Source organism: Erithacus rubecula (genome assembly GCF_903797595.1).
Source record: "Erithacus rubecula genome assembly, chromosome: 4".
Taxonomy (NCBI): domain Eukaryota; kingdom Metazoa; phylum Chordata; class Aves; order Passeriformes; family Muscicapidae; genus Erithacus; species Erithacus rubecula.
In genome coordinates, this window is record NC_136686.1 from 1,969,196 (window position 1) to 1,995,688 (window position 26,493).

Consider the following 26,493-nt stretch of genomic DNA (forward strand, 5'->3'; position numbering starts at 1 on the left):
CTGTAAAAAGTTGTAGCTGAACTCTGGGATACTTGAAACTTTTGAGAATCAAAGAGATTTCTCATTGTAACGTGTTGTATGCTATCTGTACCCCCCAAAATTAAGAAAAAAAAAAAAAAGACAAAAAAAAGGACAAAGGGATTAAATGACAGAATTCCTGGTTTTTTTTCTGGTGGCTGTTGGTACTATCATATATTCTAAAGCATTCCAGCCAAGGGCATGTGGCTGCAGTGGAATTTGATGTACAATCAGTTTTAGGGAACAGCCTGTGCCTTGTTAATATAATCCATAGAAGGCTTCCAAACTTCCTGAAACCAGTCCCTTCTGTTTCCAAGCCTGCATATGATCTCATAGGAAATTATCTGGGAGAGGCAAGCTAACCCTTCTGCATAATCAAGGTAGCATTGTTCTTTTAATGCCTGAAGTGAGTTGTTTCACTGATACAAAAATCAACAATCCCCTTTTCTTCTGTCAACAAATCTCCATTATCAGACTTTGCAATGATTTTGGTGGCATTACAAAAGAGAGTAAGTGGGAAGACTGAAGTGTGATTTGAAGGCTGACCTCAATAATGTCATTAATTTCCTTTGTCTTAGCTATTTCAAAAATCCTAAAATGCTGCTCAGTGAAATTGGAAAGACTGAAATGCAAATACACAAGTGTAAGGCAAGGTTTATTTGCAGTGGGCTCAGAGGCAGGTAAGCATCCTGCACCTTGCTGAGTTTCATAAATGGCAAGGAAAATACCTGCCCTTTTTATAGGTTTGATATAAAACCTTTCATATGCACATTAGCAGTAGAAAAATCAAGTGTTCTTGTATTGGAGCCCTTGAGAATATTTGTGCAAGTAGCAGCCCCAGGGTGCCTCGTGCATGTTCTTTTATATCCTTGGGATACCCAGGATTTCCTCAGTATATTTAGCCCAAGAAGGGAAGCTCTCCCTTGAGCTGCTGTCCCTGAAATCCTTGTAGGGCAGCGAGCCTGAGCCTCCCCTGGCAGGGCAGGGAGCACAGAGGGCTCTGGGCTTTGTCACTGTGCACAAGGACAATTATGGTCTAGTTCATGTGAACAGGCAGCAGCAGGCTGGAGTTCCAGTGAGCCTGAGCAGAGGGTTCTGTGGCACTCTGATTGCTGCACAGTTGTTAAATTTGGCACTCTGCTCTGGGATCCAGTCAAACAGTTTCTTCACCATATTAGGATATGTGGAAATTGGCCAGGCTGCAATGGGCCTTTGGTGTACTTACTGCTTGTGTTTTAGGGTGTAGGCAGCCACTGCTTTACTTAAAAACTAGCAGGTTTGACAGAGTAAGGTAAATAGAACCCTTTAAAATTGTCACTAAAGTATGGCAGGGGAAAAAAAAAAAAAAAAAGGGCATTTCCCAAGACAAAGGACATTGTCAACGTTTGGGGTTCCCTTGTGCTTTTCATGCATAGATATTGATCATCCTGTAACTCAGATCCCAGTAGTTGTGCATTGTGCTGTAATTCAGGTGAACAGACAGAGTGAAGTGAGCCTGGCTGGCTGTGACATGAGCATTCCCATTCCCTCTGCTGGCTTATCCCAGGCTGGGGAAGGCCAACCCTGGACTGGTGACTCCCAGGATTTTCTGGAGTTCGGTGGAGCAGGAGCAGTGGGGATGAGCTCTCAGAGGATGACTGAGACTTGCCCAGCAAGGGATGGAGTATTCCACTGGAGAAATTCCAAAACAGAAAATCCTCAGCATTTGAGTGACAACTTTTATGTTCTTAAGGGTTGAGAATTTGGCAAGTGTTGGTCAAGCATATTATCAGGTCTACGTGTACTCCAGTAGATTTTGCTGTTGAAATTGCTTTTTTTGGTCAGTGTGTTTTCATAATTTTTAATTTACTACTGCTCCCTGTAGCTGTAAACCTCTGTTTCACTAAAATTATTCTCTGTCCTTTCTAATGTTGTTCTAACACTTGAAGACAGTTCTCACATCCCCTGCTTAAAACTTATTTGATGCATGCATAGCTCTTTTAATCTCTTTGTAAGTCAGTCCCTCTCTGCCTGCTTAACACTTTTATGGCTCTCTTGTGATTGTCCTCTGGGTTGTTATTGTCATGGAGGAAATGAGTTCTCCAGAGCTGAATGAAGGATTCCAGGTGTGATCATCACAGAACTCTGTCAGGGATATCACCTTTCTGCCTTGTTTCATTTCATGTTGCATGGACCCCTTCTGCTACCACATCGTGCATTATTTGATGCCTACTAAAATAACAACAAAAAAATCCCCCCAAAACCAAACAAACAGGCTAAATTTAAGCTTTTCAATTACAAATGTTGATAACCTTCCTCAAAGATGCAGAAAAGGCTGAATCCATGCCTGTGCTGCCAGGAGGTCTGGAATCATCACATCAGTTCTGACCTTCCAGCTTTTTGCTGATGGTGTGTGTGATCTTATACTTTGACTACTTGACCCTCATGTCTGGATAATAATGCTGTAGTAGCTGCATTTGGTAAGGCTGTGAGGGTTGGTTCAAGTTTGTGCAGGATCTGGAAAATAAAAAGAAGTGGCATTGTAAAGTATTTGGGCAAATGGCTGCAGAAAACCACATTACATGACCTGTAAGCTTATGCTGTCCAGGCTTGTGGAAATTCAAGAGGGCCATCAATAAAAATCCAGTTTCTTTATAATGATTTATTTGCTAAAAGAGGAGGGGAACTAAATCGAATGAGAATGATGAATTTATATTGAGTGTAACCTCTGTAAAGTTCACTAGAGACCCACTGTGAATATGGTTTTAAAGTGTCCAAGTTTCCTTTGTTGTTTTACCCAGCTGTTAATTTTTAGTTTGAGAGACCAGCACAAGCAGGAATACAAGGTTGACAGTCTTGGAAGAGGTAGTAAGCCTGTCTTTTATTTAGGCATGTTTATATTTCATCACAAAATTAATGCAGTATCATAAAACTGTAGCAGAGCTAGGAGTGGGGCATGAAGAGAATAAGATATTATTTTTAAAAATGCTCTGAACTCAGGTAAACTAAAACACATCACAAATGATTCTTCTGAGCCCAGGCTGGTAAATCCCCTCACTGGCACAGCACGTGGATTTACCAGGTTCAAAAAGCCTTTATCTGCTGCAGATGGAGGCAGCCTTCCAACTCTATCCATGATTTTTAATACATAAATCAGGTGAAGTTTTCAGTGCAGCAACATTCAGTTGGTGTTAATTTGTGAGGACCAGGTCTTTATTAGTGATACATTAAGGAGGGTGTGCAAAGGTGCATGAGCACTTGGGGCAGGAGGGTTTTGCTTGACTTTTTCATGCCCACATCACACTGAAACAAAATAAATAGAAACACAGCCTCAATACTGCATCCACATAAGGGAAATGCAGAAGGAAACATTTCTGTTGGCTTCCATTTTAGATCCATTATGAAAAGGAGCTCAGCTGTAGGGCTGTAGCTGAATGCAGGAAGCATTTCTATGGAATTTTGGCATTAGGTGAAGTTCCCAAGAACAGCTACTGTCCAGAAGATATTCCAGAGAAAATCTTCTGAGAGCAGTTTGAAATGTTGGCACTATTTCATCTCAAGTCTGATCCAACTTGAACTAGGAGAGGAACAGAGGAGGCTCTGATTTGGATCTAAATGGCTCCTCTCTACACTGTCCAATTGCACATAAAATATTCAAACAGAAGAACATCCCGACCAAACAACATCCCCAAATGACCCCTTACAGAGGATATGAGAGAAAAAAGGTTGTACAGACCTTGTGTTTGACTGGACTGAGACATGTTTTGAACCACAGCATCTCCTCAGCAGTGAGAGAGGGGAGATGGTGGCAGGGGAACATGGCCCAGAAACAAAAGTGACCCACACTGCACTTTTGGGGAGTGCAGCCTCTGTTCTGGATTGCTTTGAGCAGCCTTAGCAGAAATTCTTTTTGCCACAGCTAATTCACTTTTTACTGAACCAGTCATCATCTGCATGTGGATCTTTCCCAAATTTAATTCTAAACCACCAGGACTGGGTTGAGCTCTGTGAACAGATAAGGAATATTCAGCAAGATGTCTTGGGCTTTTGTTGGGGTTTTTTTTTGTTTTTTTTTTTTTTTTTGTACCTCAGTTTGCCCATTTGGATCACTCTGAAGGGTTCCCCTCTGTGACTGTGGATGTTGTGACAGCAGGAAGGATGGTGTGGCTGGGTTTAAAAAAACTCAGAGAATCCAAGCACAAGCCTGGATGAGCTGGCTGCAGCTTGGACCCAAACTTCAAAGCCTTGAATGAAATTCTAAATAACCCAACAGGAGATTTTTGGGTTTGATTTGTTTTCTTAGACATGAGACAGCAGTATGAAACTGATATCTGGGTGTGTTCTAGATCCTGCCTCCTATTTTAGGTATATAAAAGGCAGCTCTTTTGAAGCACTGCTAAATTACTGTCCACCTTTTCTTGCCCTTGGTACAGAATAATTGCGTTGCTTTGGATGTTGTGGGTTTTTTTGCATGATTTGATAGGTGAAATGTGGATTTGTTTCATCTCCTTACAAATATTTTGTAGCCACTTTTGGAGATGGAATGCTGATGCTGGTAGAGTTGCAGCTCTAGCTGATACCAGCTCATGTTATGCTTGTGATCCAAACCAGAGTAAAAGATCAGAGCTCTGTAATAATAGGAAAAGGAATTTCATGAACAAAGTAAATATGTGGGGAAATTCAAGTGAAAAAAGTAGTGGTTGAGGGGAGAATTTCAAGGACAGGCAGTAGGTACTCAGTGAAAGACAAAGCTGGTATCTGTCCATTGTATTTCTTTAAATTATTCAGATTATTTTACTTTAAATAAAAGGAATGGAATTTATGGATTTTAAAACTGTATATTTGGCAAAAAAAAAAAAGTTAAAATATTCTCCATCTTGAGTCTGTTATATAGCCATTCCAATCTGGCCTTAGATGGGGGTTTTGAGGGTGTATTCTGTATTGAAAGTGTCCCATGCAGAGCTTTGCAGTTTGCCTCACCTGACCTGTAACAGTGTTTAATTATCCTTCCCTTTACACATTTTCCCAAGATTCTTTATTGGTAGGGAAATTGCTGGTGTCAAGGGAGAAAATCTCTGTTGTTCCACTTTAGCACATTACATCTTCTCCTGCCCTCAGTTTATCATTCTGTAATAAATATGTGTAAATTACTGGTTTTTAGGCTTGGCAAGGCTGACCTATCCAAATTCTCCATGGACACCATGTTTCCTAGAGCTCTGGGAAGTTTGCTCTATTCCAATAATTCCCCAGTTTCCTGAAGCCATGTGAATGTGCTCAGGTTTCCAGGCAGGAACTGATCAGTACTGAGGAGGGAGGCAGTGCTGTTTGTACCTGCTGTGTTTCCAAACATGAGTGGGATTTGCCACCAGCCCTGGATTTCAGGTTTTTTTACTCCTTTTTTTTTTAATCTATCAGTTACTGCCTCAGTAAAATATTATCTGGTGCTTGTGAAAGTAATTACAAAACCACTACCATATTTTTTTGAGATATTTAACCTACAAGTTGAGAATACTCAAAGCTGAATTTGCATGTTCTGGCTGTTTGTCCCTTCACTTGAAATTCATAACTCTCATGGGTTTTTAATGCTATTTATAGCAAAATTTGTGTCAATGAATATTGTCAGTGATCTCTCTGATCAATGGCTTGGGTTGCCTGATATATTCAGCCACATTCTGGCTTCACAGGATAGGTCAGGCTGAAAAAAAAAAACAAAAACGAAATAGGGAGAAAACACAAAATAAAATAGGGAAAAACACTGAAATAGGGAGGAAAGCTTTAGAGCAACGAGGGGAATGAAAATTCATGCATGAGATGGTTCAATGAGGTTCTTGCAAGTGCTTAGAAAAGCAATTAGAGAAACACTTTGGGAGAGCAGGATATGTCTGGAGCCAAATTTCTTCAACACCTATGGGTGTGCTTCTCATTAATTTTTAATATCTGCTTTTAGAAATCTTGAGAAAGTAGAGGTAATGCCATGACAGAAGACCAAATATATTTTGTTGAAAGTAGAGTGAGTCCTGTGGAAGATGCCATGTTATTAAAATGGAAGCCACCTCCTTCCATGTAAGAGGGAGAGTTTAAAGTAAAGATCTTGCTCCTCTAATACTCCTTGCAATACTATGAATTAAAGATTTTGGAGTAAATTTTCTCTAGCAGTGGAAGAATTATACTGATCTCCTCTAGACTGACTTTCCAGAGCTTTCCTAAATGCTCAGATGATTGTTAATGAAGAGAACACATGAATTCCCTAAAGTAGTAAACTGAGAGCACTTACCTGGGTGTAGCAAAGAGATTTTCAGTTCCTGGTGCCATGGTTTGAGCCTGCTGAATTTAGAGCAGATTTAGAGGGAAGGGTTCATCACCACCCTTCAAAGCCACTGAGCTGTTCATTCAGTTCAAGCCAGCTTTTTCCACTGAGAGGAGGAATGAGAAAGTGCCTGTCAGTGGAGCTATGCAGTACAGAAAAGAGCTTTGGAAATACAAGGCTTAGGAAATATAAAACTGGACTCTTACTGTTGTGAAGTATATTGGTGAGAATTGATAATGTATCTCTTGCTATAATGAAGCAGAGAAAAAGCTCTAATCCCCTGAAGAAAACAAGTTTTTCTAATGTTATTTGCCCAGGTGAGGGTGTGATGGATGTGTCCAGGTACCAGTGGTGTAAATCTGAGTTCAGTGTGGGCAGTGCTGAATCTGGCCAAGATTCTCAGGAGAGATTTCCTAAAGGGATGAGCTTTATGGTGTTGGTGGCTTCCCAGCCACAGTTCCACTCACCTCCAGAAATATTCAAGCTTACCTCTTGGGGTGATAACTGATACACTGTGGATTTTCACAGTGCCAGGAAAAGGAAATACCTGCTGTTTCCAACTTTCCCATGCACCCCTGGATAAGGACATGTGTTTTTAAACTCACCACCTTGTCTTCTTTTTGAAACTGCTGGAAGTTTTCTGTCTGAACCCTGGAATATTTTTGTGCATGGTACCATGGTGAATAGACCTTAGCTGGCTGCTAGTTACTGTTTACAAAATTCTGTTTGTGTGTTTACAAAATGGTGATTGAAATCCATGGAAACATGAAATAGACTTTCAAGTATGTTTTGAGCCAGGATCTGCATTACAGTAAACATATTGATAAGTCACTTGTGCAAAGGTAGATATTTGTTTTCCTCTTCACAGTGAAACAGAAGTGTAAACACTCCTGAGTATTTACTTAGTAATGTAATATCTTATATTTGTAGATTTGTGGGGGGAAAAAAACAAGCAAGTGTTTTCCCTCCCCACCCTTTCCTCTGGGGCATTGTTAAGATCTGTGTGATCCATAGAGTTCTTATCCAAACCTAGGGAACTGAAACTTTTTCTCTGTATTAAAAAAAAAGAAAAAAAAAAAGAAGCAGGGTTTGGTCATTTCCCAAAGGCTCAGCAATGTTAGTCATGTCACTTTTCTGTCTTTAAGAATTCATCTCTGTTACAAAGGCCATAATGGATATTCAAGAAACATTAAAATGAAACTCTGGCAGATGAAATCTCCATCTCATCAGTGGCTCATGGTTCAGTGACAAATTGTCCAAGAGGGCTCATGGTTGGTTATCCCTAAAATTACAGAGGAATTAGTGCTCTTTCAAGAAAAGGGGGATGAATGAAAGAAATCAGCTGCTCACAGATATGTTGCATGAAAGCCACTTCCATCTCTGCCCTTTAACACCCATTCAGGTCTTGTATGGCATCAATTGTGTATTTCTTGTATTTTCATTCTATATCTTGAAATCTCATTAAGGTGAATAAAACACCAATGCAAAAATGGAAAAAAGGGAGAGTGTTTTTGCATCCTTATGAGTGATAACAACGAGACCCCAGGTGTTGCTGTCCCTGTTTTGTACCTTGCTGTTTTGAAGTTTCCAGGTGTATCTGTCAGATCAGTGTCAACAGAAGGGATTCCTTCCATCCTGCTGGGAGTCATGTCAGTGATGCTGCTAGGGAAGACAAGGCCAGTTGTTTAACTAAATCTAGTTGTTTAACCCAAATTTAGTTAAACACATTAGGCTTGAATATCAAAAGCTCACTAGCTTTCCCACCTCTCATGTGGGAGCTAGCAGATATGTGAATTCCCTGGTTTTTGGTTCCATAATGTGCCTCAGTGGGAAGCATGAAGCAGATTTCAGCATCTTGTGCTCCTGAGCTTTTAGTTTTAGGTGGGTTGTACAGGGCTGGCATGATTCACCCCAAAGTTTGTCTCAGGCAACCTTTGGGTTCATCTGTTGGATCCTGCATATTTCATGGTTGATTTAGCTGGGTTCACAGAGCTTTCTTTAAACTGTGGAGTTCTAGAGAGGAATTTATGGGTTTGGAAAAATAACCACCTTCATAGGGCAAATGGCACCATCTCTGATTACTGTATCAAGAAAGGAAGTTTGGGTTTACCACTAATTGCAGATAAAAATTAATATTTGCGAAGGAGACACGTATGATTTATTTGTAAGTGTTTTCTGTTTCCATAATGAAATTTCCTTCGGGTTTAAGTACAGTCATTTGGAGGAAAAAAACAGAGGTCTGTGGCTCATTAGTTTCTGGTGGTTGTCAGAAGCCATTAATCAATTGCCCCTTTTACCAACATAGGTCCTAATTCAGCAAAGCATTTAGGCACATGCTTAACTATAAGCATGTGTTTCAGAGCACTTTGCTAAATCAGTGCTTTAATGTGATTCAAGCTTGCTGCATTTTTTTTTTTTCATGTCTAAGGTTACCTCAAAATGACAAGAGTCACTAATACATCAGCTAAAGTGTCATGTACCTTCCTCACCTGTCTTTCTAAAAAGTCATATGCAAGAGGAGGGAAAAAAGGGTCAAATTTTCCTTCATCCTTTTCAAATCCTACCTCAAATGAAGGCTATGTCCTGAATAGTAGGACATGTGAAATAGCAGCAAGCCAGGAGCAAAGGGAGTAGTAGAATGTGGGGGAAGCAATTTCCACTTGATTATTTTGTTCTCTCTGTTTTTGCTGAAGCCTGCTTGGTTAGGAAGGAAAGAGGAAGGCATCAGATCTAAGTTTTGGTACAGCCAGATGAATCCTGGTATGCAGGATCTGGTAAGAATAGGTAGAGTATGCATGCATCTTAATCTGCAGAGGACATAAAGTCAGTTCCCCTCACTCCAGGATTCTTCTAAGTGCTTCTACTACTCTGGTAAAAATTACAGAGTGACTTTCAGCAGTTGGGATTTGGTAGAGATGATTGAGAAGTCTCAGAAATTACAGCAGTTACTAGACCAATACAATTTTTATGGTTCAGCAGGAAGTTCAATATGTTCAGAGTATAGGTAACCAGCCTCATAATCCCTTCAGGAATTGTTTGGCATAGGAGAGAGTGAGTAAAGCCTTTAGGCAATTTCTACCCATTCTGTTTTAGCCAAAGTGACACCCATGTGTCACACATAGTCTTGATTCCTTTCACACTTTGCATTAGGGAATGCTGCCTGTTGAATCAGCAGAAGCATTTTTCCATAAATGTAGGTTTCTTTGGATTTTCTCCTCTCAAATGTTGCTGCCATTCAAACTTGTTTTGCTTGTAAAACCTGGCATCATCTCAGCCTGAGGCTGTGTGTGGGAAGGAAAATCACTTCATTGGTTGATGCTTTCCTTTTCCTCCCTTTCTGCATTTGACAGCAGCAGGAGCACATGATGGGATGGTGCACATAAACCTTTGCTGTGTGCATGGCACAGATTGAAATGACAGCTGAGCTTTGGCTGTCAGGCTCAAGCAAGACCAACATTGCTCCTAGTGAACCTTGACTCTGCAGTCAGTAGATGAGTGTGGAAAATTTTGCGTGCTTCCTTTGACTTTCTATTGGTATTCTTTCAATCCCAGGGAGAAGAAACCAAAACACTTTCTATTTTCTGTATTAATAGTTTTATACCACACTTAGGGGGAGCTTAAGCACTGTTTATGTTGAAAAGCATTCCAAGGCCTCAGAGACTTAAAATCTGATCAGTTGAGAAGCAAAGGGCAGTAGGGGAAGAAGCAGCATTGAGGTAACCCCCTGTCCCCAGTCTCACCCCACAGCCATGTCACAGAGAAGTCTCATCTTCAGTCCTAGGTCACAACTTTCTCTTGCTGGTAAAAAAATGTCTTTCAAAAGCTTTGGCTGGTAATTGTGGCAGTGGCTTTCTCCCCAGCATGCTTTATCATTGGAACCCTCACCAGTTGTGGAATGTTTTTGGTGAAGATGTTTTGCCACTCTAGAAAGAGTTACCAAGGCTGGTAAAAGCATAGACTTTCCATGGTACATTTTCTTTTTCAAATTTGGAGCTTGTCTTTTGAATGATTTTGGTTTCAGAAAGTTAAAGCAACACTCAAGGAAGTTTTAAGATAGCTCTCTTTTATCTTCATGCTTTGATCATGAAGTTATTTAGAATCCCTTATTGGCAATTATTTAGAATCCCTTATTGTCTTGTCCTTTTTTTAATGAGCAAGAAGTTTAGGGGGCACATCTCCTATCTCTATGACTTGCTAAGCACTGTGTGTTTCAGTATTGCATCAAAATCCAAGGGCTCTCTGTGCAAAACTGTGCTTAAGATGCTGAGCAAATAAATACAGGTGGTCTTGGAAAGTGTGAATACTCAGCCCTCCATAGGAGACACTTGACAACAGCAGAGATTAGATCTTGAGTAACTCAACAAAATATAATGCCTGTGGGTTTGGGGTTTTTTTCCCCAAGTCTCTGAAGTTTAACAAAGAAAAAGGAAGAAAAGGGCAAGGATGGTCAGGCAACAAAGGGAGAAATGGTGGGATATGTGTGATTAATACACTTTTAACTTTGCTGTCTGTGGTGACACTATGCAGTGATGAAATTGATGTATTCTGTGATTTATTTTCTTCTACTTTAAAGTAGTGGAGCTCTAAAAATGACTAATGAACCTCTTTTCAAGGTTCATATCTATGACCTAATTCGTATGTGCAGGAATCTTGTCTTCCTTTTAACTGCTGTATTAAGTTGAGGGCTGCTCATCTACAGAGCATTAGAGGCCAGAGCAGAGACCCTGGACAATTTCCAGCACTAATAGCTGCATTCCAGGGAAAACAGGAATCAGATGTCCAGGGTACATGACAGCCTAATTGGCAGATGCTATTTACCATATGTTAATTGCAAGTTTTACTCTAAGTTATGATGTTGATTAAGGCAGCAATTAGAGCAGTTCCTTGTAATATGCTGTGTTTTTCAAGATAATTGTTCCACTAGATGCATTTTTATCAGTGTACCACTGAAGCTTATTCTTCAGAGGAAAACCTTCTTAATGTGTATTTTTCCTGACCTTAGTAGGGCTAATTTCTCCAGAAAAGTTCCTACCTGAGGAAGTGTCCTGCTGTATTTATTTAGACAATGGAAGACATTATGATGTGGATGTTTGCATATTATTTTTGTGCTCCATCTGTTGCAAAATATATCAGTGTTTGTATATGTATATTAAAGTCTATTTGATGTAACCATCTGTAGGCCTAAATAGGGATTTTTCTCTGGAGTTATTAGAAATTAATATGATAATACATGGAGCACCATACCCTCAGTGGGGATGCTATTATAAAAAGCTAGTATATAAATGAAGTTCAGTTTGTCTTGTGGACAAATGGTAGTGTAGAGGGTGGAAATCAGTCTTGGGATTGTGCAAAGCACATGAAAAGCTTCCTGCTGGATTGTCTGTGTGGTGTTCCCCCATAGTATAGGAAAGAGAAGGGGAAAACTCTTGCAAGAACAAGATGCAGAAGGTGTTCTCATCCTTCAGACCAGCTGAGCAGGCACAATCCTGTAATTTCTCTCTGGTACAAAGTGAGCCCAGGGTTTTTGCTTCTGGCAGACCAGCTGCACAGCTGTGGTGGCTTTTATTGTTAGGACTGAGCAGTTCTTCAGCTGAATCTCTCACTCTTGAAATGACTTGTGTTCTGGTAACTGAGCTAGCTACATTCACATGGGACATCTAAAGACATCCCAAAGGAAACAGAGCTAATTATCTGCTTGCCCAAATGATCCTGGTGATGATTAATTTGCCATTAATCCTATAACCTGTAATCCTGTTCTCAAAAATGTGCTGAAACTCCCACTGGTACGAGGTTGTGACTGCACAAGTCCTGTGCTCACCACACTTCTCTCATGCCATGGCACTGACATTTTCCTCTGCATTTAAGCTGGAGAAAAGCTGATTTTCTGTCATTGTTCTACAGTCCAAGTAGTCACTCAACCATGTCATTATAACAAGTTTTTAAGCTGTACAAGCAGAGGTGAGGAAAAAAGCTGATTTTTCTCTCCTTAAAGAAAATATTTCACATAATATTAGTGAGCAGTGTGTGGTGCTTTGAAAGACTGGTTTAGATCCATTTTCTCAAAGTGAAAGGGACTTCAAGCAGAGGAAATGACCATGTTGAAGGAGAGGCTACTTTGTTTTATGCCATCTTCAAAGTGTTCAGATTTCCAGTCACACTCTGAGCTCTCAAACTCAAATAACTATGTCTACCCAGGGATTTGTCAGGGCTTAGCTGCATCTGTTCAGAATTGTACTTTTCAGTGAAGTAGTGCAACTTTTTCTTCCTAGAAGAAGCTGTTTGTGTATTAGCCAAAGGCTGCAGTTGTAAAGGCCACGTTGAACTGGTGAAATGGTACATGTGAGGGTTTTGGTTTAGGGGTTTTTAAATTTTCTTTTCTTTTCTTTTTTTTTTTTTTTTTCCTGCTTTTTCTGCTCTATCAATAAAGTTTACATTGATGGTGTGAGCCATCATTGATTGGCTGTGGGTATGTGCAGGGCACCAAAGATCCACACTCCTTGGGGGCTGAGAAATCCCTGTGTCCACATGAGCTCCATGGGGATGTTCATGTGCTATCTTCTGAGATGTTTGGGCAAGCACAGGTGATCCTGTTGCAGATCTCAAGGGACACTAAAGATGTTGCTGCTGTTCTGCAGGCTTAGAACAAGGCAATACTTGGGACTTGTCTGGAGCTTCCTCTGTTTTCTACATCCTCATCTTCCCTCCATTATTTTAAATGGTTTAGATGTCCTTTATGGTTGTATGAAGAGGCCCTTCAGTCTGTGTAAAATGTGTGCTTTGGTTCTGGCTCAAGCAGGGAAGCTGACAGCAATGAAATCACTATTTCTGGAGAAGGCAGCACTTTATCATCTTCTGCCACATTCTTCACTGCCCTCTCTCCCTTTTCAGAGCATACCACTGAAAGAATTTGACAGAAACCAGTTTTGTGTTTCTAGGAAATGAATCATTTGTTTCTTTCAGAGAAAGTGACTTTTATTTTTTTCCCCTGTAAAGAAAACCAAATAATACTAATAAAAAAAAGCTGTTTCACTGCTTGACACACTGGGAGGCCGCTGTGTTAGGTCTTCATTCACAGAACACATCTGTGTCTGTACAAGTTATTTTCTTTCTCTTATAATCAGTTTTTTGTAAAATACAGAAATCACTTCTTCCTTCTCAGGTTTGTTGTGAGAGTGAAAACTTTGAATCACTCACTATTGTGTTGAAAATCCTTTGCATACTACAGACAGAAGCAAAAACTTCAATGTGATTGCATGTTGACTAAAAGTGAGGAGAAATATATTTGTGCTTGATGAGAGATTTAGCCAGGTGAAGAGTTAATAAAGTATTACCTGAAGTCTTCTCTGTGTGGAGTTTCAACTGTTTTTTCCTCCTGCTGGAATGAAACTCTTTTGATTTCCCACAAATATGCAGAGGGCAAAGCCATGACTGGGATTGGGAATTTGCCACTGGAAGGAATTTGCCACTGGCTCCATGGATGGAAAATTCAAAGTAGCCAGGCATGAACTGGAAGTCACCCTGTGCCAAAGTGCCACAGCTGCCCCTGCTCTGCCCAGTTTCTGGAGCTGAGTTCCAGGCATTGCACTGCAGTAGGGAGGTCTATGGGAAAAAGTCAAGGAGCACTGTCTGCAGGAATTAATGTAGGCTAGTCCAAATTCCAGCAGAGGGATCCCTAGATGATAATTTTTTAGGAGATTTCTGATCTCTAGTGGTAAAAGTCAAAATTAGAAAAAGGCTGAGGTGATGAATGGCTCAGAGGAGAACAGTCTAATTGTTTTGACAAAAGCTGTTTTGTAGATTAAACTCAGAGCTACAGCAGCAGCCATTCAACTTCTCAAACACTCATTGTTCTCTTCTCCCCCTTTCTTTGATTATCTATTTCTAATCTCCTGTTTCTGGACACACAGGTAGAATGAGCCTTGTTGCATGAAGTATTTGTTATCATAAGGCTTTTTGTGCATTCCTCCCATCTGACACTTAACACAGATTCCTTCTCTGCTGGTGTGTGGCCCTCTTTAATAGACACAAAATCATGATCTGAAAATCATCTGTCTTTTTGGGATGAGCATCACTGAGGATACTACAGATACTAAATATATATCCTAAATATAAAGCAATAGCATCATAATGCCTTGAAGTGACTCCATGCAGCTGCAACAGCTGGAGGTGCTGCAAGAGCTGCTTTGGGTCTCTGGTGTAATGGACCTGTCCAAGCCTATTGCTAAACCTTTCTCATTCCCTTTGTGACCAATCATCTTTTGCATCTCCTTTCATGCCTCTGTATCAATGCTCCTCTTTATTTTTAACAGTCTTTTCCATTGCTTTAATTTTCCAGGTCCTCTTTCATCCTTGTGTTGTGTATTCTGAGTGTGGTTTTTTTTTTTTTTGTCTGAAGCACAGTGCAGATTGCTTTCTACAGCTCTTCCTCCTGTCAGCTTTCTTCACTCAGCTGCAGGTGGAAATGTTATTTTCAGTGTTCATAAAGGAGATGTAAACTGTGATAGGTAGCCTAATAAATTTAAAAGCACTGGGGGCTGTAGAAGCCAGAGATCCTCTCTCTGACTGACACCAAAAGAAATGAGCCTGAACTGGTGCTAACTTGATGTCATTGTCACAGTGTGGCAATTCTGGTGGAATAGGGTTCTGCCATTCCAGATAAAATAGTTGTGCTCTCCCTTGGGAGAAGTATTCACTTGGCACCCACCAAATGGATGAATAGAGGCAGCATTTCATGAATATGGGCAGCATTTTACATATGAACTGCTTCATTCACAGATTTTCAACAGAAGTGAGGAAGGAAGGTAGAACATACTCAAATAGAAATGGTCTTTGAGCTGTGTTTTTGTACATTACAGGACAGGAGAAATGAGTGGAGTGGGTGACTATTGTTTAGTTTTGTATATTTCTACAACTTAAAGATCAAGGAAATCCTGAGGTCTGAAAAGAGGGTTCTGTTTTTAAATAAGAAATGCGCAATTGTTTAATTCCACTTGGTGAATGAGTCCTGATGCCTCTGTGATACTTTGGCTGTTTATTAATCTAATGGGACACTTCTAGAAAGGTTGTTTTGGACAAATGGCATCAAGACATAAAAGTAATAAACTCTCCATGAATGCTGCTAACAATGAGAGCTGGCAATAGACAGCATCAACTAGTTTCCCATGAGAAACAAAGAAATATCAAAGGGCTGTAAATAGCATTGCATTTTCTGTTTGCCAGATGAAGATGGGACATGTGGATGGTCTTGAATGTTTTGCCCATTTTGGCACATGCTTGCATTTTCAGTGGCTTAGCTGCTTGGTCTGGGATGTAAAAGACAAAATAGTGCTGTTAAGTGGTGAGAGAAGCCTCCCAGCATTTTAAACCAGCAAAATCACTGTTATTCTCACTGCTGTGACTGTTCTTCTGCATAAAAAGACTGATGGCATTTTTTAGTTCATTACAACTCTTCCCCTCTAGACAGGATCATCTGTCCTTCCCCTTTTGCTTTTGAGCAAAAGCAAGATTTTATTGAGTTTGATTTTTAGACTGAGCTGTTGCAGATTTTGAAGAAAAGCCAAAACACTGTGAGAAGGATAACAGAATCCTCCTCAACAGTAAGAATTAGGAAATTTCTAATATGGTAGTCAGATAGTCACCTTACCTGGAAAAGAAAGTTTAACTGAGAAGCCTCTCTGACTTCTCTGTGTTCACATAACCCTCAGACTTTGTCAGCAAGTGACCATCTGAAAGATAAAACCTTCCCTCCAATCATGTTTAATTCAACTAAAATCTCTTCTTACAGGGGAATTGGTGTAAAACCCAAGCTTAGCATGCCTGGGGTCTGCCAGTGCCAAGTTATTTGTCTTGCTGCCTTTCTCTTCTTTTCTAATCCAATTCTGTGTTGCCACAAAACAGAGTTAATGTTCCTAGAATGTTTCAGCATCATGCTTTGATGCATAGATACCCAGAATTCATTCTGTTGTGTACTGCTGGTCACTAAATTGTTGAGTTATTTATATTTTGTTGGGATAAGGAATAACATTTGATTTCCAAAGACCTTTTTTTTTTTTTTTTTTTTTTTTTTTTTTTTCTTTTTTCTTTTCTTGTTATAGTTTGGGCAACAATGACTTGAACTCTGACTAGTTGCAGTAACATTTATTTGTGAGCCAATGTCCTTGAGACAAAACAATCACATTGCTTTGCCTAATGTGGTTGTCTTTCCTATTCCAAAAAATATGCAAAGCATAAAGAAAAATGTTTTGCAACCCCATATCCTCTTTTTCCTGTGTTTACTGTTGCATGGCAAATAATATGCATTATGGTATTTAGTGAGCTAAGCTTTTGCTCTGTGGTCAACCACAAGTTTTCTCTGGAGTCAGTGGAAGATTCAAATACTAGAGGAATCTGGATGTGAGTCAGCAGATACTGACCAAAGCTGGGTGAAAAAAATATTTCTAAATTTTCATGAATTCACAATATTTCCGAGAATTCATTGGGATGTGTAGAAAGAGTGTGTTAAATAGAAAAGCAAAAAGAGACACACTTTCACTCTAATCTATTTTCATCTCTCCTTGAGAGATTAAAGGTTGAAATACCACTCTGTGCAGCTGGGGGTGAATATTGGGGCTTTTTCTTATGAAAATGTGGGTGAATTTGCCATCCTGTACTGTGCTGATCATGACTCTCTTTATAGTTGTTCTGCACTGAATGAATAATTAAATAATTATTTTCCCTTTTTCTTTTCATGTCAGCTGGGGTGATTCCAGATAGTCCAGACAGCAAAAAAACCCCACTCCTAACACCCTTTAGGCTGATGGTGCTTACCTGAGATGCAGGATGCACTTACAATTATTTTTGCTTCACCTTAATTCTCTTTTCTCACCACTTAGCTTAATGCCTAATTATTAGATAGGTCTTTCCTTGATTCAGCTAGAGCTGATATATTTGCTCAGCTGAAGATGGATGTTTCTATAGAAAACATCCATTTCATTGATCTGAAATTCTTGATTTGGGCAGGTTTGCCCCATCAGCTCCTATGTATTTTAGAAGAACAGCTGCAACTGCCTCTGCATAGGTATTTCATGAGTAATGGCCTAAAACATGTTAAATAAAATCTATAACTAGCAGAGCAGATGGTAAGAGAGAAAATAGAAGTTGATTTTGAAATGTGATGTGGAAGCTGTGTAGAGAAGATCTCAGTAGCAGAAACCTTCTCTGAGGTCAGGCATAATAAAAGCACTCAATAAATGTGCAAGATGAATGAATAAAAAGCTATGGGTAAAGAAGCTAATGAGGTAGTCAGCCTTTAAAAATAGTTAACCTTTGAGTCCTTGGGACGTGTGAAAATCCTGAAGTGAGTCTTTGGTTTTTTCTCTGCTAAGTGACTGCACACTCCCAAAAATGTGAGACCTTCACTGGTGTTGGACACAAGCAAATTTCAAAAACACTGGGGCAAACCCCTCACCAGATGTGAGCAAAAAGTGCTTTGGTGTGGAAGAGAAGCAAGGCTGAACTTGGAAAGATTAACATGGCTCTGCTGAAACCTTCATGAAAAGGTTTTTTATCCTTCACACACGTGCACTTCAGTCATGCCAGCTTGTACAGTTAGCATGAACCTCAGCAGCAGAAGAGAAAATAATTAACAAAATTGAAATAGTAGCCTGGCTTCTTTCAATCAAAGGGGCATTGCTGTGAGAGAAAGAGAATGCCCTAAAAATTCTGCATGATGCTGCAGACTGAACTGGATTTTATGACCATGTTCTTTTTTTGCAAAATCTATAAATACTTTTTTCTGGGGGGAAGGAGGGGACAGAAAAGGGAGGGAGGTTAGGAGGGGAATGAGAATGAAGTAAAACAAAATTCCTTTTTTTTTTCCCCTTTTAAAATGGAATGCTAACCAATCCCTTGGCAACAAAGGCTATGTTTATTTTTAATTAAAAAATAACATAGCTGGGTTGACTTCAGTTTTCCCAGCTGCTATTCTTCCATCACAACAGCTTTCTGGCCTCTTTTCCCTTGCTGATTTCTTTCATCATTTGCACTTAGCTTGTATGTGTTACATGGATTTTATGTAATATTTCCTACCACTGCAAACAGTCTAAACAAGTAGCTGGGGCTCTGTCATCTTGATTCTCATCTGCAGCACCTGAGCATGCCCTTCCTTTTGGAAAAGTTATAGGTGTGACCAGGAGAACTTTTTATTTTTCATTCCTTGCTGTTTATTTGGCTGCCAAGCGAGGAAAAATGTAAAACTGCATTTTGAAGTTGTGAGTTGTAGCCCATTAAAATAAATGGAGTGGGTTTGGCAGAGCTCAGGTGGCACTGAGCACACAGGTAGTGTGTGAAGGCTGACAGGCAGCCTTGGTGGTTTCCCCTCTAGATGATGGATTGCAGACTGCCAGGTTTGATGGAGTGCCAAGTTGGAAAATGGACATGCCAGCCATGCCTTCCCCTGCAGCTCCTTGTCCTCCATCCCTGGGGCAGAACAGGAAGAAATCAGGGTGATGATCCATTTTTCAGCACAGAGCTGATCACTTACATAGTGGAGCTACATCTGCAGCAGTCTGCTTTCCTGAGCAGACTAAAATTTCACTATTTCTATAGACATCTAGAGACCCTTGAGTACTCATGCATATCTGCTGCTTTCTGCAGGCATTTTTCAGCTTTTTAAAGTGGAGATAGCAATGCTGTAGCCCTAAAGTTTTCAGTCATGTCTATCAAACCTCCAGCTGCTCCCAGACAGCAGCTGGAAAAATGTAGTGTTTTTTTGGGTCACTGGAAAGACTATGGAAGAAGATATATGTATTAATCACCAATAACGTGACTATTGGGACACTCTTTGTGATGTCTGATTTGCAAGCTTTCCATATCTAATAAAACCACTTCAAAAAAGTATTTTTGTATTGTTTTTTTTCTCATTATTCCTGAGTAAGTGGCAGCATTCTGGTGCACTGTGATAATTTTCCTCTGTGGAAGGTTAGCTCTGCTCACCTTGCCCCAGTCAAAAGGCAGAAAGGCAAGCCCAAATGCATATGAATGCTTATAATTTGAAAAAAAATGCATTATCCAAACATTTTTTATGGCAGAAAAACGGAGAGATTGGAGATTTATGGGAACAACCCCCAAAACTGATAGGATAAGAGGTAGGAGATATCAGGACAAGAACAATCAGGAGTAGGAGGGAGAGGATCTGGGCCAGGACATTGGTTCAAGTTTGGTGTAGTAAGAATGTGAACAGAAATGAGCAAGTAAGTTGGAGAACAGTGGAGTGAGGGAAAGCAGGAGAAGAGTAGAGGAAAAAAATGGGACAAAACCATCAAGATATGATGGCAATAAGATGAATGAAAATTTCTGGGATAGAATAAGTGGGTCTGGACTAGGTTATCCTGTGAGGAAGGTTATAGAGAAGGGATGTGGAAAGTGAAAATAATCAGATATTTTTTTCTTCTTCTTTTCCTCCATGTCAAAGTTTCTGGAGGATGGTTCAGCAAACTGGTGTGTGCTTCCTGTGGGAACTGGAATGCTGTCCTCCTTTTTTTTTTTTTTTTTTTTTTCATTGGAGCAGCACTGGCTCATTTCCAGTTTCTTTTTTTGGCATGTTTTGCATTACCCCTTGTAAAGATGGTTTATTTGAGATAGTACTTAAAGATTTGACAATAATCAAATAAAACACAATGCCTGTGATCAACTTAATCGTTTGTCCCAAGTCTTTATAAGTGATTAGAGAACTGAAATCTTTTGAGCTGAGTGTTACTGGGAAAATACTTGATTGTCTTAGTAGGAAGGAGGTAAGAATATGGAAACTAAAAGTTAGTCTGAAGGAAAAGCTGAAATAAATCCAAAAGAAAAGAAAGTGGAACCAAATGTTTCCCTCCACAAAATTTGGAAACGCTCATTTTTAGGGTTTAATTTTGACTCCTTGTAGAAACTTTCCCCAAGGACTAAGCTAGAAAATGGAATCAAACCTTCTGCCTGATGGGGAGGGTGTTCTCCAGGGACTTTCTGCTATCCCATCTCCACAGAACAACCCATGTGAAGGGAAGCCACAGAAGAGGTTCACATGAACCTTCCCTGCTGAGGGGATGCCTTCATTTGCACAAAGTTCTTTTCTGAACTGTTTTATTTTTATGGGAGCTGTGAGCTCCAGGATCCACAAATAGTAACTTTTAAAGCTGTCACTAATCCTGTCAATCAAAATTCTTCTCAGAAAAGCCATTAATTAAACTTGCCTGAAAAGGATACAGCTCACAGAGTTTTCCCTATAGACCCTCTCTTCTAACACCCATCCCACTGGTGTGTTTCTATTCAATAGCTGAACACAACACAGAAGAGAAGAAAATCAGAGCATTTTTGTTGCTTCAAAGTTTTTAGCTTACTTACTCTGTTCCTTTTGAGCAGATTATTTTATTTGAGATGTTGAATGTTACTAGCAGCTGTCAAAATATGCTTTAAAGCAGGCAGTTTCCATTTACTGTCTGTTGGAAGAGACTATTTTCTGAATTATTATGCAGTATTCTTTATGGATTATTAACAATTTGGATTAGAGCTGTAAGCTTTCTGGAACCCTTTTCTGGAAGGGACAGGGAATTTGCAAGGAATTTGGGACTTTTTATTAGCAGTAAATAGTTCCCCCCAGAGGCACGTTCTGTAGCAGACGTGCATCCACTGCCAGGGATGTAGGGGAGTTCATGCTCAATTTCCAGATTAAAAACAGGGATATTGCAAGCTTTGGCTTTTAGATTTTAAACTGTTTGCTCTTCAAACAGACAATTTAGAGGGGGATGCTCTCCTTCAGCTGTCCTTCCCCTGCTGTGCGTGCTGCTCCTCCGCTGGCACGTGGGGACAGAGGGACAAAGGGCTCCTCTGGAACAGGCTTGGCCTGTCCTGCTGCCACTCATGTCCCTGAGAGCAGCAGATCCTGCATGGAGCAGTGAGGAGCACAGCCCTGTGTTTGTTCCTGTGGTCACTAACTGCTGACCAGAGCAGGAAGAGACCAGCAGTCTGGTTTTCTGCTGATGTGAATGCCACTGCTGTGTGGTTAGCAAATGGTTTCTGCTTAGCAGCACAAATGTGGCCAAAGAAGGAAGCAAGTGCTGTGTTTGCATGGCCAGGGATGCTGTTCCAGCCCACATCTGCTCAGATGTGCTCATTCTTTGCTTATTTGTTAGCCTCTGCTTTCAGGAATTGCCATGCAAAGATCTCACCATCTACTTCTGCTCAGTATGAGCTGTACCTGGTCCTCTTTGGTTGTGTTTCACCTTTGGCAGGAAATACTTTGCTTTCTTTCCTCTTCCATGCCAGGATGTGCAGAATGAAGCCCTGCATGTAGGACAGTCATTGCATCTGAAAGATGTTCTCTTTTTTTTTGAGAGGGTAGCATTGTGAATGTGAGAGGAGTGACTTTCCTCCAAAATATCAGTGTCCTGATACTCAAGTCAGCATAAGGATAACTGATATTTTACAGTGGTGGAGGGGAAATTTGTCATTTTCTCAGACTTTGGAGGTTAGATGAGTTTCTCATTAAGATCTTAGCAGAGTGGCAGAAGGGAGGAGGAAGATTTTTCTCCTTCACAAAGGAGTGGATGTTCCCCTCTAGGAGATGGAGCTCAGGCACAGCAAACTGTGTTCAGCAGAGCATGGAAATGTGTGTTTAGCCTGAAGCAAGTGGGATTTGACTATGGATTTTTAATTTGAGTGTATTGCTGCATGAGGTGTTTTTAATTACTTTGAACTGTTGTTTTATGCTGATAAACTGTCTGGGTGAGCAGCTCCCAGGTGTTAACACACCTCCCCTTTCTAGGTCATGCTAGAAAGGCAAATTCCATGCAGAAAACAAATTCCTTGGGCTCCTGGTTTGGGTCTCCTAGTGATGGATGAGTTTGAGGCTTCTTGTGCTCTCTCCTACTGGCAACACTCATTTGCCAAATCCTGTATTGAAAAATCTTGTTAATGCCTATAGCATGTCCAAGAAATGGTTCTAAATGGCTCCCTCTGTGATATCTTCCCAAGTGAATAAACTACATGACAACAGTGACAACATAAAAGTCAAAAGAAGAAAAGTAGTTCTGGAAGGAGTGAGTATTCAAAGAAATACTTCACCTGGACTTTTTTTAAAAATAGGTGTTTTTCTGCTGTCATTTTCATGAGCCGAGGGAAAAGAAATAATTTGCACAACAGTCAATATTGAAACCTATGGATAAAAATTTCCAGCTGCAACTGGGATGAGATTCAAGATTAACAGCCACTCTACACTGTGACTGTCTCACCATGGAGCTGGGGACAGATAAAAACAACCAAACCAAAGTCATCTTCAAGGTGCCAGTGAAATGACAAGAGGAAAGGGACAGAGATTGAAATTAAAAAAAAAAAATCCCATTTAAATGTAGGGAAGAACTTTATTACTGTGAGAGATCAACACTGGAGCAGATTCCCAGGGGAGGCTGAGGTGTTTCCATCCTTGTTGCAAATAGTCAAGTGAACATGGTGCTGGGGCAGCCTGCCTGGAGCAGGGAGTTGGGCAAGGAGATCTCCAGAGGTGTTTTCTAACCTGAACTGTTCTGTGGTTCTGTGAAATAGTTGCTGTTTTTGCAGACTGGAGGATGAGTCCTTTTATCTAGTAAGTTGCTAACTCAGAGTGCAGTAGGTAGACTGGGTTGCCTCCTTTGTCATAAAGGATGCTCAAATGCACTTTTCAGCTATTCTTTATGTTCCCACTCTCTCCTACTGATGGAATTTCATTTTCCTAATTGACTGTGTATGTAAATGGGACTGAAACCAAGGAGTGCTCTTTCCAAGAGAGGTTTTAACCACCTTGCTGTCAGCTTTGGGATTGCTCCATTGTATGGGATGCAGTGCTGAATATTTGCTGTGTGAACTGAGCATGAGGTGAGTGAGGATTCTGTCATGGGATTTTTCTTCAGTGTTGGCAGCTGCTGAACCTAATGGAAAAAAGCTGCCATGGAGATCAGTAAATATATGGATTCCAGCTTTGACTCAGTCATTCTGGGAGTCACAAGCTGCTGTAGAGTATTTGTGGGAAGCATCATTATATTCTTTCCCTGTCCCTCTGTTCTACTCTAACCATGATCCTGATCACTACTGGGATCTCTTGGATAAAATGGAATACCTACAACACAGAGTTTGGTAAATGGGCTCCATAACTTTATTTCCATTCATGCTGTTCTCTGTGTTTATGCATATACTTTTAATAACCCTCCCCAAGCCACATTTAAATGTCACAGGTCAACTGCTGAATGACCTTAGATGTGATGTGATTTCCCCAGTTTCTAGAATCAAGAGAGCAGCAACTCCTGAACTTCTCAAGCCACAAAGTGCTTCTGATTGAGCATTTTTAAGAACTTCTGATAAAAGCATTTCTGTTACTAAAATTGTATTTAATGGCTACTGTCCTGTGTTTTCTGGGAATCTAGTGCTCATGTTAGCTGGAAATTGAGTGTTGAATGTGCAGTGCTGGGTATGTGCCAAGGTCTGGGGTGCTGTTAATGCCATTGCACAAATGACAGCAGAACATGAGCCCAAAGTTTATGGTCAGGGAAATTCAGAGGACTGAAGAATCCGTAAAAATGGTGTCAGTTTTACAACTGAAGATTACAGCCCAAAGTGTGTCCAAACCTGAGGGATGTTTGTTGGATTGGAGGGTTTGGATTTATGGAGTCTGTTTTTTGACCTGCGCCTGAACTTCCTTCATGCTTAAGTTGTGTGGAAATTACCTGTTTGTTAAATTGTTCATAACCCTTCATAGTAAGATTAAAATGGAACTGTGGTGAGATAGAAGCTCTTTTGCAAGGCAAACACTGGGAGAGAATATTTCAGTCATTTCACTGATCTCACAAATGATGTTGAATTTGATTCAGAAAAACATTGCTTTACAACAGAGGAAATAAAGGAGAACAGCAGAAATGGTCTTCACTACTGTGAGAAAGAAAATTAAAGTATTTTTGGAGGTTGTCTCCATTTTAGAAATCTGCAAGAGACTGAAAGAGAACAAATGGTCTGAAGCAGAAAAGAGCTTTTGGACCCAGAACCCTCCAAAAGCATGAATGTCTCCAGGTTATGCCTGCTGAGAGTCAAGTGGGGCACACTAAACAATAGGAATGAGCAAAGTAAGATTTTCAATTTGGTGGAAAAGTTGGAATGAATTCAGTGACCTGGAAGGGCCTTGTTATTCATGAGTTGGAGCTCTGGACTGATGGAGCCTGGCCTGCTCTTTGGTAAGAAGGTGTAATCAGGGAGAGAGAGAAGATCTAAAGCTCTTGGTTGTTCTTTTCACACCCTGGTAATCAGAGATAGCTTCTTACATTGTTCTTTTTTCTTGTGTCATACACACACATAGTGCTCAGTATCAAATGGGGTTTGGGATCTTTTGAATCTAATACTGAAACTCCTAATATATTGGATCAAATTCTTGGCTTTGGCCACCCCAGTGTGAATCAGTGACAGGTGTCTTAAAACCTAGAGACCAGACTGGAAAATTGTTGAAATTACAGAACAGTAATTTGCATGGAGTCCTCAAAAGTCTGAGTCTCCAATGAATAACCAGAAATGAATGCAAGAACCAACCCTGCACTATTATCTTAATGTCCCTCAGACCCCAAGAAGGCATTGAGTGTCATTGGTTTATTTAGAGTTAATTGCTGTGTATATAAAGATCTAAGTTTTTTTTTTTTTCTCTCCTCTCCTCTTTGCTTCTGAAAAATGAATTCAGTTTGCCTGTAGAAATTCATTGCTATGATTTCTTTCCCCAGTTTGTTACACTGACTTTAAATTTTATTAAACTGAATATTTTCTTATCAACTACAGACTCTCATCTTACTGTTTATCTGCTTTTGCAGAGTACTTTTTTGAACATCTTTTATACTGAGAGAATATCCTATATCCTTATGGGGGTGTGCTGGAAACCTGGCTGTGCTGTGGAAATTGACTCCTAGTCAGACAGTATGTTTCAGCATCACTTCTTAAAGATGATTCAGTGACTAACTTGGTTAAAAGCTCTTGTGAAATCAGAATCTCCTTTGTCAAATTCTAATTTCTAGAGCTTTTGAGAGTAAGTTTTTTTTGTTTCTTGAAACTTTTTGAGTTTTATTCCATACTTAAAAAAAAAATCAACCTTTCTAGGAGTGTCATTAAAGAAGACTTTACCAAAGAAAAACAAAGAATGCAGAGTAATTATGCCTTGGCTAAATAAGGTTCTTTATTTTCTATTTCTATATAGAGATCACCTTGTTTTTTCTGGAGTCGTCATTTTGATTCATCAAGCAGCTGGTTTGTTACTGAAAAGCTCAGAATATTTCCTCTGATTGTCTTCCTGTGAGTATGATCAAAGAGTTACCTCAGACTTCCTTTCCTGTGATATTCAGAAGCTGGGGGGTTATTTGATTTTTTTCTTTTTTTTTCTTGTGTGTTTTTTTATTTCTTTGGAGGCTGCTCCAAATTCCTCTGAAAATCGGTGGAGTGCCCTGCAGCAGACCCTTGGCTCTGGTCCCTCTGGGTCACTGGCACCAGTGATTACTTTTTCAGAATTGATAGCAGATTTAAAGCATTTCATGTGGAATTTCACCTTCAACTCAAAATCATTGTGTTTTGCAGTAACCTTTGTCAATGTATGGCCATTCTTTTAAAGGTTGGAGATCTTTAGCAAGGTTTTTCTTGCAGTGGGAGTCTTAAATCATATTTAGTTGTGTTATGGTCATATGCTGGTGTGCTACTATCCTATTGTGTCTTTTTTTTAGAGCAAGCAGGCTCTGAGCAGTATGTGAGAGACCAAGTAACTGTGTTTACAACATGGAACACTTAGACATTTTTTTACAAACATTGTTTTTTTTTCACTGCCAGAACGAGTGAGGGCTCACAAACCATTTAAAGGAAGTGTTTATAATGTGTGTAAACTTTAGCCCCTCAATATACGGAAATTCCAGCCTGGAGACAAACTGTGGGCTGGCTCTAAATTCAAGCAGAAAAGGGTCAGAAATATTTGAGTCAGCTCCCTTAAACCCCATCATCTTCAGTCAGTTCAGGGTGCAATGAGCTGCTTGTCACTGCTGGGGGACATTTTCTGTGCCCCTGTTTTTGGCCAGAGCAGTGTGGAGGAGGAGACAATCACAGCAGCAGGCTGGACACTGCTTCCCCTGCCTTTCATCTCCCTGCCTTCCCTCCCCATCAGCATTGCTGGGTCCCAGCCCACTTCAGCT

At 40.1% G+C, this 26,493-nt stretch overlaps 1 protein-coding gene across 9 annotated transcripts in view; it reads left to right on the forward strand.

The window, feature by feature from the left end:
* CALD1 (caldesmon 1) overlaps positions 1-26,493 on the forward strand; it is a 190,435-nt gene that overhangs the window by 76,018 nt on the left and 87,924 nt on the right. For 6 of the 9 annotated variants that reach the window (XM_079304064.1, XM_079304058.1, XM_079304068.1 and 3 more), the window contains one exon: positions 25,518-25,612. The exons of the other annotated variants lie outside the window; for them this stretch is intronic. The gene's annotated coding sequence lies outside the window, so the exon portion shown is untranslated. The remainder of the gene's footprint in view (positions 1-25,517; positions 25,613-26,493) is intronic. 9 annotated transcript variants of the gene reach the window in all.